The sequence below is a fragment of the Pseudophryne corroboree genome, chromosome 1 (genome assembly GCF_028390025.1).
Source record: "Pseudophryne corroboree isolate aPseCor3 chromosome 1, aPseCor3.hap2, whole genome shotgun sequence".
In the NCBI taxonomy this organism is placed as follows: domain Eukaryota; kingdom Metazoa; phylum Chordata; class Amphibia; order Anura; family Myobatrachidae; genus Pseudophryne; species Pseudophryne corroboree.
Window position 1 is genome coordinate 63,500,031 of NC_086444.1, and position 11,565 is coordinate 63,511,595.

The following is an 11,565-nucleotide window of genomic DNA, read 5'->3' on the forward strand; positions in this document are numbered from 1 at the left end:
CATGCACACTACTTTTAAATAGGTCACAAAAATCTAAGGTGACTTTTAATATCCATGTCTATATAATTCTGTCAGAAGGACTGTCCTGTCTCCTGTGTACGCCCCAAGCATTCCAACTGCTAGGAAAATGGGCCAGATCTAGGAGAGAAGGCTGACCACAAGTGACGTGTAAGTATGACAGCAGGCGGGGGAAGGGAGGTTGGCAGAAGGAATTCGGGGGGGGGGGGCAATTTGAGGTTGGAACTGGATGCAGGGGGAGACAGCACGAGTAGCTGTAGCACTGTGGGGAGTGGAGCAGCAGAAATATGGGAACAGTGCTAGACATAGCGTGGGCAGTGCATGGGGCAGAACGAGGTGACCCAGGTCCAGTATAGGCGCGCGTCAAAAAATAGGAGCATGGCTTCGTAGGGAAGCGATGTGGCCACAGTTATGCCCCTGTAGTTAATGCCCCCGTAGTTGTGCCCCCTGTAGCTGTGCCCCCAGTAGATGTGCCCCCTGTAGTTGTGCCCCCAGTAGTTTTGCTCCCTGTAGTTGTGCCCCCTGTAGTTGTGCCCCCTGACTGCGGCCAGAGGCGTCTGAATGGGGGGGGGGGGGCAGCTCGCTCCCCCCTAACATGAGAGAGGCGCCCATAGTACTGGGGGAGAGGAGCGAGCGGCTAGGTGAAGTACCGCTGCCGCACATATGAACGCATGCAGTGACGGCTGGAGAGCGGGGACCGGAGCGAAGACTCCCAGCCAGGACACAGTCACTCCTGAGCTTCACCATTCCAGCAGCACTGCAGCAGGAGCTCAGAGTCGCGCATGGTAGTGGGAGGGGGCGGATGCATCCATTAATAATCATTACTGAACGGGGAGGTTCGAGACACAACAACTTAAGCGTACCCTGCAGCAGAACCCCCTAGCCCCTGGCTGCTGCTGGATGGCTCACCCCGCCCTTGTCATTAGCCCCGCCCACTGTCAGCTGCGATAGAATCCAGGAGAGAAACACCCCGCCCGCTGATAGGGAGACCTGGAATTGTAAGCGCTTCTTCTCTGACTGGCTGTGGGGGGCTGTGGGCACCAGTCAGTGTGAGGGATGGTGGGCACCAGTCTGTGTGAGGGATGGTGGGCGTCAGTGTGAGAGACGGTGGGCACCAGTCAGTGTGAGGGACAGTGGGCATCAGTCAGTGTGAGAGATGGTGGGCACCAGTCTGTATGAGGGATGGTGGGCACCAGTCTGTGTGAGAGACAGTGGGCACCAGTCAGTGTGAGGAACTGTGGGCATCAGTCAATGTGAGAGATGGTGGGCATCAGTCTGCGTGAGGGACTGTGGGCACCAGTCAGTGTGAGGGACTGTGGGCACCAGTCAGTGTGAGGGACTGTGGGCACCAGTCAGTGTGAGGGATGGTGGGCATCAGTCAGTGTGAGGGATGGTGGGCATCAGTCAGTGTGAGAGACAGTGGGCATCAGTCTGTGTGAGGGACGGTGGGCATCAGTCAATATGTGAGGAACTGTGGGCATCAGTCTGTGTGAGGGACTGTGGGCATGAGTCTGTGTGAGGGACTGTGGGCATGAGTCTGTGTGAGGGACTGCGGGCATCAGTCTGTGTGAGGGACTGCGGGCATCAGTCAGGGTGAGGGACTGTGGGCACCAGTCAGGGTGAGGGACTGTGGGCATCAGTCAGCATGAGGGACTGTGGGCATCAGTCAGCGTGAGGGACTGTGGGCATCAGTCAGTGTGAGTTAGGCTAGGTGAAGTACCGCTGCGGTACTCAGTGCCTGCCCAATCATCACATTCACATCCCATCCTCCCCTATGCTGTGGCAGTAACCCTGTGTACTAGCCTTTGCCCCTGCTCACAGCCTCATACCGGCACTGGGAGCACTGGACAGTCACCGCTGCCGCGCGTGAGGACATCAATTTATCCTACTCCTTCCACCATGTTCTACGGCTCCCCCTCCATCGACTGCCTGAGACACGCAGGCCGTGCATTTGAAGTTCCGCCAGAAAGGAAGCAGCAGAGGTATGCTGTTGACCGAGGGAAGCATATCCTGCTGCTTGGACTGGCTGTACGGAGGGGTGGACGCTGTGGACCCCAGGCCAGCAATGGGATCCCGGAGTGCGCGTCCTTCCTGCCCGCAGGGGAGCGCCTCAGTGAGAGCCTGGTCCTGCTGCTGGTGTCATGGCTGGAGAGTGGTCTTTTGCTGCGGAGGATCGCTGGGGGAAGCTGGGTGCAAGGACCTTGCCAGCAGACGCTGCCCACCTGGATAGTCTGGGCAAGAATCTGCTGCTGGTGGTGCTCTGCCTGACATTTGAAGTGGAGGTTGGATTGAAATTTGCCACCAAAATTGTGATATACCTGCTGAACCCGTCATGTGCTCACCATGGTTGCAGGTAATGCTAATAATACAGTAATGATGCACCAACACATATGGTTAGCATGTCACCCACTGTCGCAGTGTGCTGGGAAGCTAGGGGTGCCAAACTGAAATTATATCTTGCCTCCCCCCCCCAACCTAAAAACGTTCTGACGCCCCTGGCTGCGGCGCCCCGGGCAAAAGTCTTTCTTGCCTGCGGCAAGAGCCGCTCCTGACTGGCACTTAACGTCGACGTCTGGTGCTGACAGTGCAATTGCTTCCCGTACCGGAAAAAAGCGACCGTGGTGTCTGTTCAAATTTGGCACCAGTCAATAGCCAATCACGGCCGTTCAGCCATGGAAGAAGCTCTGGTGGAAGAAAGATGAGCAGGTTCCACTGGCTAGAATGGGCCTGTGTCCAAAGCAAGAAGATGAGGACCAGACAGTGGTGGAAAGAAAAAGAGCTAAATGAAGCTCTCCACTGCAGACTCTCCCAGCATCACAGTAGGTGGTTTTGTCCACCTTAAGTTATTTAACCCTCGCTAGACCTCCAGGGTTGTCAGGCACTAGGCATTTGGGCGAACCAGGCCTCAGGCCTGTGATGCATGTTAGGTGAGCCTGTGCCCTGGTAAGTGACCCTGGGCATCAGGCCCTCCTCGTCACTTTGTCAATATTTTGAAATATAAGTTAATTTTTCTAAAAGAAAGTATATTTCCTATTAAGACCTGCAAGAATGGACAAGTGTTCTCTGACAACGTGTTTGTTATCTCACACTTGTAAAAGTTTCATTCCTAGAACCCTCTTATGAGTTAACACTTCGTGCTGAGAGCCAGGGACAACGTATTAAGAAGTAAGATTTATGCACATGGGGTAAAGCAGAACATTAATACAGACACGAATGTGTTCAATGGAAATAACGTCTCATCTCTCTTCTGCTATAGATGAAGGTTCCTTGGGCCTATTCGGCGTCGTGCCGGAATACATTATTAGGGCAGTAATAGACAGTGTCTCCACTGAAATTCATTAGAGGGCTTACAATCATATGAAGAGTGTCACTGTAGCTTTCATATTGTTTTGGCTTTGAAATTCTCTGAGCTATGCAAATTATCCCTTCCCTCCCAATGAAGTATTCACTCAGTATTCCGCAAACTCAAAGAAGCAAGTTGACAAGGGAGATCGGAGGTAGAAAGTAAGTAAGTGGTTTTAATCTTCTTCATAAATGCCACATACCTCAACTGGTCCACTCCTGGTGAGACATATTTAATTATACATGCAAAATTATGCAAGAGAAATATTTACATATTAAAACCTGGTTCCTTTTCATTTTGTATGTTTTGCTAATACAGTTATAAAAGCACTGAACTGGAAATTCAATATAATTATACTTCTTTTGTTATTGTTTCACTTTCTAATATAAGGCATAGTTCTATGCTATTTGTGTGGCCACTATATTATGTAAGGATACTACCAACCAAAAACGTCATCCTGATTATTCTCCATTTGCATACCTCCCAACTGTCCCGCATTCAGCTGAACAGTCCCATTTTTCTAGGACTGTCCCGTTGTCCCTGGCCTGCAGTGCCCCGCAGTGGGGGGAGTTGGAGGGAGCACACGGATGCACATATGCACAGCATCAATTCAGTGATGGGAGAGCCTGCATCTATTCAGTTTCAATAAGTGTCGGCATCGGGGTAAGCTCCGGTTTATCAGGGCTAAATTTCTAAATGGACACCGCCCTAACAGCACGCCACCACAGTTATGGGAATGGGAGTGCCATGAAGATTCTCCCCCTTTCCCCCGAAGCTTTGCCCCCTTTACAGTCACTCACGCGACTTGGGTCGCGCAGGGACCCACTCCATGAACCACCAATGTTAGGTGGCATGCTTATTACTAGATTATCATTATTACTACACTACTACTAGATTATTACCCATTGCCCAAGGACGCAGGGTTGAGCCCTAGAATACCTCCCAACTGTCACAATTTTCGCGGGACACTCCTGTTTTTTTGGGACTGTCCCACCCGCGGGCCTCAGTGTCCCGTGGTGGGGGGGGTTTAATTGGGAGGCTCCTGAAATAGACACTGTGAAAATATGCACAGAGTCTATTCACGGAGACAGGAGGGACAGGGGGCATGCCAGCAGTTCACAGAGCACTGGCCATGCCCCCATAGTGACGTGAAATGGGGGCGTGTCTCGCGATAGCAGCTTTACTGTGAGGCCATGCCCCCTTTTCTGAGGCTACGCCCACTTTTACCGGCGGGCGTGGCTACGCCGTGCAGGGAGTCCCTCTTTCTACCTCCCAAAGGCTGGGAGGTATGTCCTAGGGCTGCCTGCAAGGGCTAGTTTTCCCTGGGGGGGTTACCACTTTTATCCCTTAACCACTTAACTGACAATTTTGTCCCCACAAAACCGCTCAGAAATTGTCCTTCTTTTTATTAATTGCCTAAGTTGAAAAATAGTTTATTTTAACAAATATGTGTTTTACACCCCCTAAATATATCCTTCCCCCGTGTCCATAGACTCTCATTATAAAATTACTTTCCAACCCCCCCCCCCCCCCTCTTCCCAACCCCATTGGAAAAAGATCCCCCAGTGGTCTTAAATTCTAATAATATTACCCCCCATACCCAGGGGCGTAGGGAGGGAGGTTCGAGTTCCAGGCGCCCAAGACAGTACAGGGCGCTGCAGGTCGACTCCGCCGGAACCTCCGCCTGGCCGCAAGCAGCTCGCTGCCGCAGCTGTCAGTCACTGACAGCTAGAAGCCCGAGCTGCTTGAAATCTCTCCCTCCCCTCACCTCCATCCTCCGGTCCGTGACTTACGTGTGATGTCATGCGTCACACGCACGGACGTCTGACGGGCGGAGATGCGGCCAGCAGCAGTCGGGAAGCAGGAGCGGGGCAGGTGAGTTTTTTTTTTTGTGTGTGTTTGCGGCGCTACCAGGGGGCACACCTACAGGGGCCACAATTACTCTGGGCACAGCTAGAGGGGGCACACCTACTGGGGGCACGGCTACAGGGGGCACAACTACTCCAGGCACAGCTACAGGGGGCACAAATACTCCGGGCACAGCTACAGGGGGCACATCTACTGGGGGCAAATCTACAGGGGGCACAACTACTGGGAGCAAATCTACAGGGGGCACAAACCAGGGTGCACAATTACTCTGGACATAGCTACAAGAGGCACACCTACTGGGGGCACAGCTACAGGAGGCACACCTACTGGGGGCAAATCTACAGGGGGCACAGCTACAGGGGCACAAACCAGGGTGCACAATTACTCTGGACACAGCTACAAGAGGCACACCTACTGGGGGCACAGCTACAGGGGGCACACCTACTGGGGGCACAGCTACAGGAGGCACACCTACTGGGGGCACAGCTACAGGAGGCACACATACTGGGGGCAAATCTACAGGGGGCACAGCTACAGGGGCACAAACCAGGGTGCACAATTACTCTGGACACAACTACAAGAGGCACACCTACTAGGGGCACAGCTACAGGAGGCACACCTACTGGGGGCACAGCTACTCCAGGCACAGCTACAGGGGGCACATCTACTGGGGGCAAATCTACAGGGAACACAACTACTGGGGGCAAATCTACAGGGGGCACAGCTACTGGGTCCACAACTACAGGGGGCATAACTGTTGCCACGCCCCTTACCTATGAAGCTACGCTCCTATTTTTTGCCGCACGCCTTCGGCACGCACTATGCTTAACCTATAGGGGGGGGGGCGACAAAGGAAACTTTCGCCCTGGATGCCACAAGGTCTGAAACCAGCCCTGGTGGCCATGCCCCCAATTCAGTACAGGGGAGGGGGGCGCCGAAACATACCTTGCTCCAGGCACCATGACACCTTGCTACACCTCTGCCCATACCCCCTTAGTAGTAATAAAATTAAAACATATTAATAAATGATCCCCCCATTAAAAGACCCTTTTTCTATAACCACACACACACACACACACACACACACACACACACACACACACACACACACACACACACACATTTCACTGAGACCAGGGTATTTTCTGTATTATTATTATTATTCCACTCTCCCTGTGATTCAAGTGGTCAAAGTATACAGCTCCATTCTGGCCAGCCTAGGATTGGTTACAGAATGGATGGGGGGGGGTCCACCCCACCCCACACACTGCTATATGGTCACCCATACCTGAATGATTCAGTGTGGTGATGGTCATTGGAAAATTCCAGAGGACTACAGACCCTTTTTTTTAACCCTGATGATTCCACAATCAGCCTCGGCTTAAGACCTATTGATGGTTGCCATTTTGCGGGGTGACCCCACTCATTTATTTTTGATGTGTTTTATTTTTGACCCAAAAAATATATAGAAGGTAGAGATGTGCACCGGAAATTTTTCGTGTTTTGTGTTTTGGTTTTGGTTTCGGTTCCGCGGCCGTGTTTTGGATTCGGACGCGTTTTGGCAAAACTTCCCTGAAAATTTTTTGTCGGATTCGGGTTTTTTTTCTTTCAAAAACCCCTCAAAAACAGCTTAAATCATAGAATTTGGGGGTAATTTTGATCCTATAGTATTATTAACCTCAATAACCACAATTTCCACTCATTTCCAGTCTATTCTGAACACCTCCCACCTCACAATACTATTTTTAGTCCTAAAATTTGCACCGAGGTCGCTGGATGACTAAGCAAAGCGACCCAAGAGGGCGGCACAAACACCTGGCCTATCTAGGAGTGGCACTGCAGTGTCAGACAGGATGGCACTTAAAAAAATTGGCCCCAAACAGCACATGATGCAAAGAAAAGAGAAAAAGAGGTGCACTGTGGTCGCTGGATGGCTAAGCTAAGCGACACAAACACCTCAATATCACAGGAATTATTCATTATAATCAATGGTATTAATGGTCCAAATCACTGGCAGAAAATGACAAAATCACTGGAATTATTTGTTCTAATCAATGGTATCATTGGTCCAAATCACTGGAAGAAAATGACAAAATCACAGGAATTATTAGTTCTAATCAATGGTATTATTGGTCCAAATCACTGGAAGAAAATGACAAAATCACTGCAATTATTCGTAAACATTTGTAGAAAGTCGCTGCTTTCTGATTACAGAAATGCTCAGATATTCCTGCGAATCCACAATCCCTTCCCAGAGGAAAAAGAAATTGAGAAACCGTTGAGAACGTTTGTTCTCTTGCCCTTACAAAGGAACAAACCACTTTCCAAGAAGACTGACATTTTTGGGATTATGGAGACATAATGTTTTTGAATATAAATCCTAAAGCAGGTGGTGTATTAGAGCAAAAGAGTGCAAGAGACCAGCCATGCAGTTTCTGAAATATTATGACAAAATGTTACTGTATTTCATAAGCACTCATTCCTAACTCTGCTAAGTACTGTTTGGTATACTGTATCTGGCTTCCATGAGGTAGTTGTCCATTATTCCAGCTTCCATTGACCTTTTTGAAAGCGGTAGAAGTTATCGATTCTTTTTTTTATTTTTATTTTCCCCTATTTTTAATTTTCTCCAGCATAGCCCAGTAAAATGTTGCAATGTTAAGTATTGACTTGTGTCTTCTGGGAGTCCACTTCTTCACCAAACCCAGCCAAATCTCATCCTAACCCTCTGTTCCACGTTCTCTATGTACCCCATCTGTGTCACCCGTGTCTGTCTACCCCTCCCCTTTAGATTGTGAGCTCTCACGAGCAGGGCCCTCTTCCCTCATGTGCTTATCCTTTGTCTTACTTTAATACTCTTCAACTGTACCACATCCAGCAGTCTTCTGCCACCTGATACTTATTCCAGTGTCATCTGCTGATGTAACTATGTGTATTTACCCTGTACTTGTCCTATACTGTCATCAACTGTAAGTTGCTGTTTTCCTGTTTGATTATTTATGTACTCTGTAATTGGGTGCTGCGGAACCCTTGTGGCACCATATAAATAAAGGAAAATAATAATAATAATATAGGGAGTATAATCCCCAGGTGTATCTCACACATCACACAGTACAGTATATAGGGTGTATAATCCCCAGGTTTATCTCACACATCGCTCAGTACAGATTACAGGATGTATAATCACCAGGTTTATAACACACATTGCACAGTACAGTATATAGGGTGTATAATCCCCAGGTGAATCTCACACATCGCTCAGTACAGTATATAGGGTGTACAATCCCCAGGTGTATCTCACACATCACACAGTACAGTATATATGGTGTATAATCCCCAGGTATATCTCACACATCGTTCGGTACAGATTACAGGATGTATAATCACCAGGTGTATAACACACATCGCACAGTACAGTATATCGGGTGTATAATCCCCAGGTGTATCTCACACATCACTCAGTACAGTACACAGGGTGTATAATCACCAGGTGTATCTCAAACATTGCACATTACAGTATAAAGGGGTGTATAATCCCCAGGTGTATCTCACATATCGCTCAGTACAGATTACAGGATGTATAAAATCACCAGGTGTATAACACACATCGCACAGTACAGTATACATACTGGTCACAACAATGCAGCAGATATTGAGCACTGATCAGGATACTAGAAGTGACACAGAGCTGCAAGATACAGCAATGGCCTACTGTACTGTACTATATGTATACTGCTGGTCACCAAAATGCTGCACTGTCCTACTATATACTGCTCACAATAATGCAGCACAGAGATAGTATACTTGACACAGAGCTGCAAGATACAGCAATGGCCTACTGTACTGTACTACTATAATTATATACTACCACAATGCAGCACACTGAGCACAGATATTTGCAGCACACTGAGCACAGATATTTGCAGCACACTGAGCACAGATATGGAGCGTTTTCAGGCAGAGAACGTAGATATTTTCAGCACACTGAGCACAGATATTTGCAGCACACTGAGCAAAGATATTTGCAGCACACTGAGCACAGATTACGGAGCTTTTCAGGGAGAGAACGCAGCTACGTCCTCTCTGTTCAATCTCCAATGCACGAGTGAAAATGGCGGCGATGCGCGGCTCTTTATATAGAATACGAATCTCGCGAGAATCCGACAGCGGGATGATGATGTTCGGGCACGTTCGGGTTAACCGAGCAAGGCGGGAAGATCCGAGGCTGCCTCGGAACCGTGTAAAATAGGTGAAGTTCGAGACTTCCGGTTCCGGGTCGCATGGAGTGAGACGCTCGCAGTAGGAGCTCTGTCCCGCCGCCCGCCGCGATAAACCTTTTAAAGGCTATTACAGCCTCCACGTTCCCCGGACCACCCTCGGCAGTACCCGCGGTCAGCATGGACCGCTATGTGACTCCCGTAGCCGTGGCTCCCCAAACTCCCGCTGGCGCTAACGCGAGGTTGGAGAAACGCCACGCGGGCAGCAACATGGCGCCTGGCGCCGGCCCTGAGGTCACCTCTCCTGCCTCCAAGAAGGCCGCGGCGGAGGGAACCATTACCACTGGATCACAGGTATGCCGCGATCCTGAAGCCCCGGTGACATACGGGGATGTAGTGGCAGCAATAAAAGCCACCATGGCCCCCCTGTTATCACAAGCTGTATCTGACATAACCACACAGCTGCAGCACCTACAGCAGAGAGTCTCTCATACTGAATCACAGCTGCAGGCAGCTACACATGACATAGAGGGGCTGCATCACTCAGTGAAATCTCTTACTACGGAGAACTATCAAATCTGGAATAAGCTTGATGATGTAGAAAATCGCTCAAGAAGAAATAATATCAGATAGGTGGGGTTGCCGGAATCACTTAAAGGCACGGCACTGGCCCATTTTGTACGTGTCACCCTTCCTGCAATTTTGGGCATAGAACGAGACTGTAGTGACCTAGTAATTGAGAGGGTTCATCGAGTGGGTCCTTTCCCCACCCCCAACAGACCGCGCCCACGTGTAACTCTGTTCCGGTGTCTGAATTACCTTCATAAACTAGTATTCTGGTCCGCATCCTGCAAAGTGAAGGATATCCAATGGGAGGGTAATAAGCTCTTCATATTCCAGGATTATTCGGTGGAAATGACCCAGGCCCGTAAGCTTTTTCCCCTATTTGCACTCAACTTGTCTCAGAGGGTCGCAAGTTTGGCCTACTCTACCCCACACGCTTACACATTTATGAGGGTACCTCCCACAAAGACTTTCTGTCACCTGCTGATGCTGCGGCCTATCTCCAGAATGTCTCCAGAGAAGACACCACAGATATCACTGACCTACCCTCAGCGGCAACTTTACAACTTTTTACATAGGTTTTCTACCATTAAATGCTCACTGCATACCGCTTCTATTATGCTGTTCATCAGAGTATACTGTATCCTGTTTATTTTTTAGGGTTTCCGGGTGGGTATTGTTAATTACACTAGGGTGGTGGGGAAGGGCTCCTCCTTTCCTGTTGGTGTATACCACTCATCACCCGCATGCAGGACCACTATCATTGGTACTCGCCCATGCTAGCTGGCAGGAGGTCGCTGGCCCTTGGCGTATTGGCTGTTTTTAATGTGTTACTTCTTCGATTGTACGGCCTGTTATTCACTATTGCCTTCTCTTTCTCTCATCCCCCTTTTGTTTTGTCACTTCCCTCCTCCCTCTCTCCTACCCCCCCTCCAACAGGATGTGGTTATGCTACCGCCTCATGTGAAGATAGCAATGTATGCATCCATTTTGCCTTCTTCCCTGCAACATGCCTGATCTGAATATTGGATCTTGGAATGTAGGGGGCTTTAACTCCCCAGCAAAGAGACGAAAAGTGCTCCTCTATCTTGGTAAACAACACGTTGACCTGGCATTCCTCCAGGAAACACACCTGACTCCAGAGGAGACGGCAAAATTGAATGCTTTAAACTGGCGGGTATTGGGTTTTAGCTCTTTCAATTCTAAGGCCAGAGGGGTTGTTATATTGATCAAACGTCATATCCCCACGGAAGTATTCTCTACTGCCATTGACCCTGATGGTCGTTATGTAATGATCTCTGCTAAGATCAATGGTAGAATTTATTCACTGTGTAATATATATGCACCTAACATCTACACCAAGAATTTTTTTCAGTCTTTACTGGCTAAACTGATTCCCCTCCTCACAGACCCCTTGATACTCTGTGGAGATTTGAATCTTATCTCCTCCTCCTATTTAGATAGATCTCATCTGCCAACAAAACCCCTTTCCTTACCCAAACTTTGCTGGCGGAAAGACTGCAGGTGGTAGATATTTGGAGAGCCCTACATCCC

At 49.2% G+C, this 11,565-nt stretch overlaps 1 long non-coding RNA gene across 1 annotated transcript in view; it reads right to left on the reverse strand.

The window, feature by feature from the left end:
* LOC134921850 (uncharacterized) overlaps positions 1-2,092 on the reverse strand; it is a 31,351-nt gene extending 29,259 nt beyond the window's left edge. The window contains exon 1 of the long non-coding RNA XR_010177502.1: positions 1,848-2,092. This is a non-coding gene — a long non-coding RNA (uncharacterized LOC134921850). The remainder of the gene's footprint in view (positions 1-1,847) is intronic.
* Positions 2,093-11,565: the final 9,473 nt, after the last annotated feature.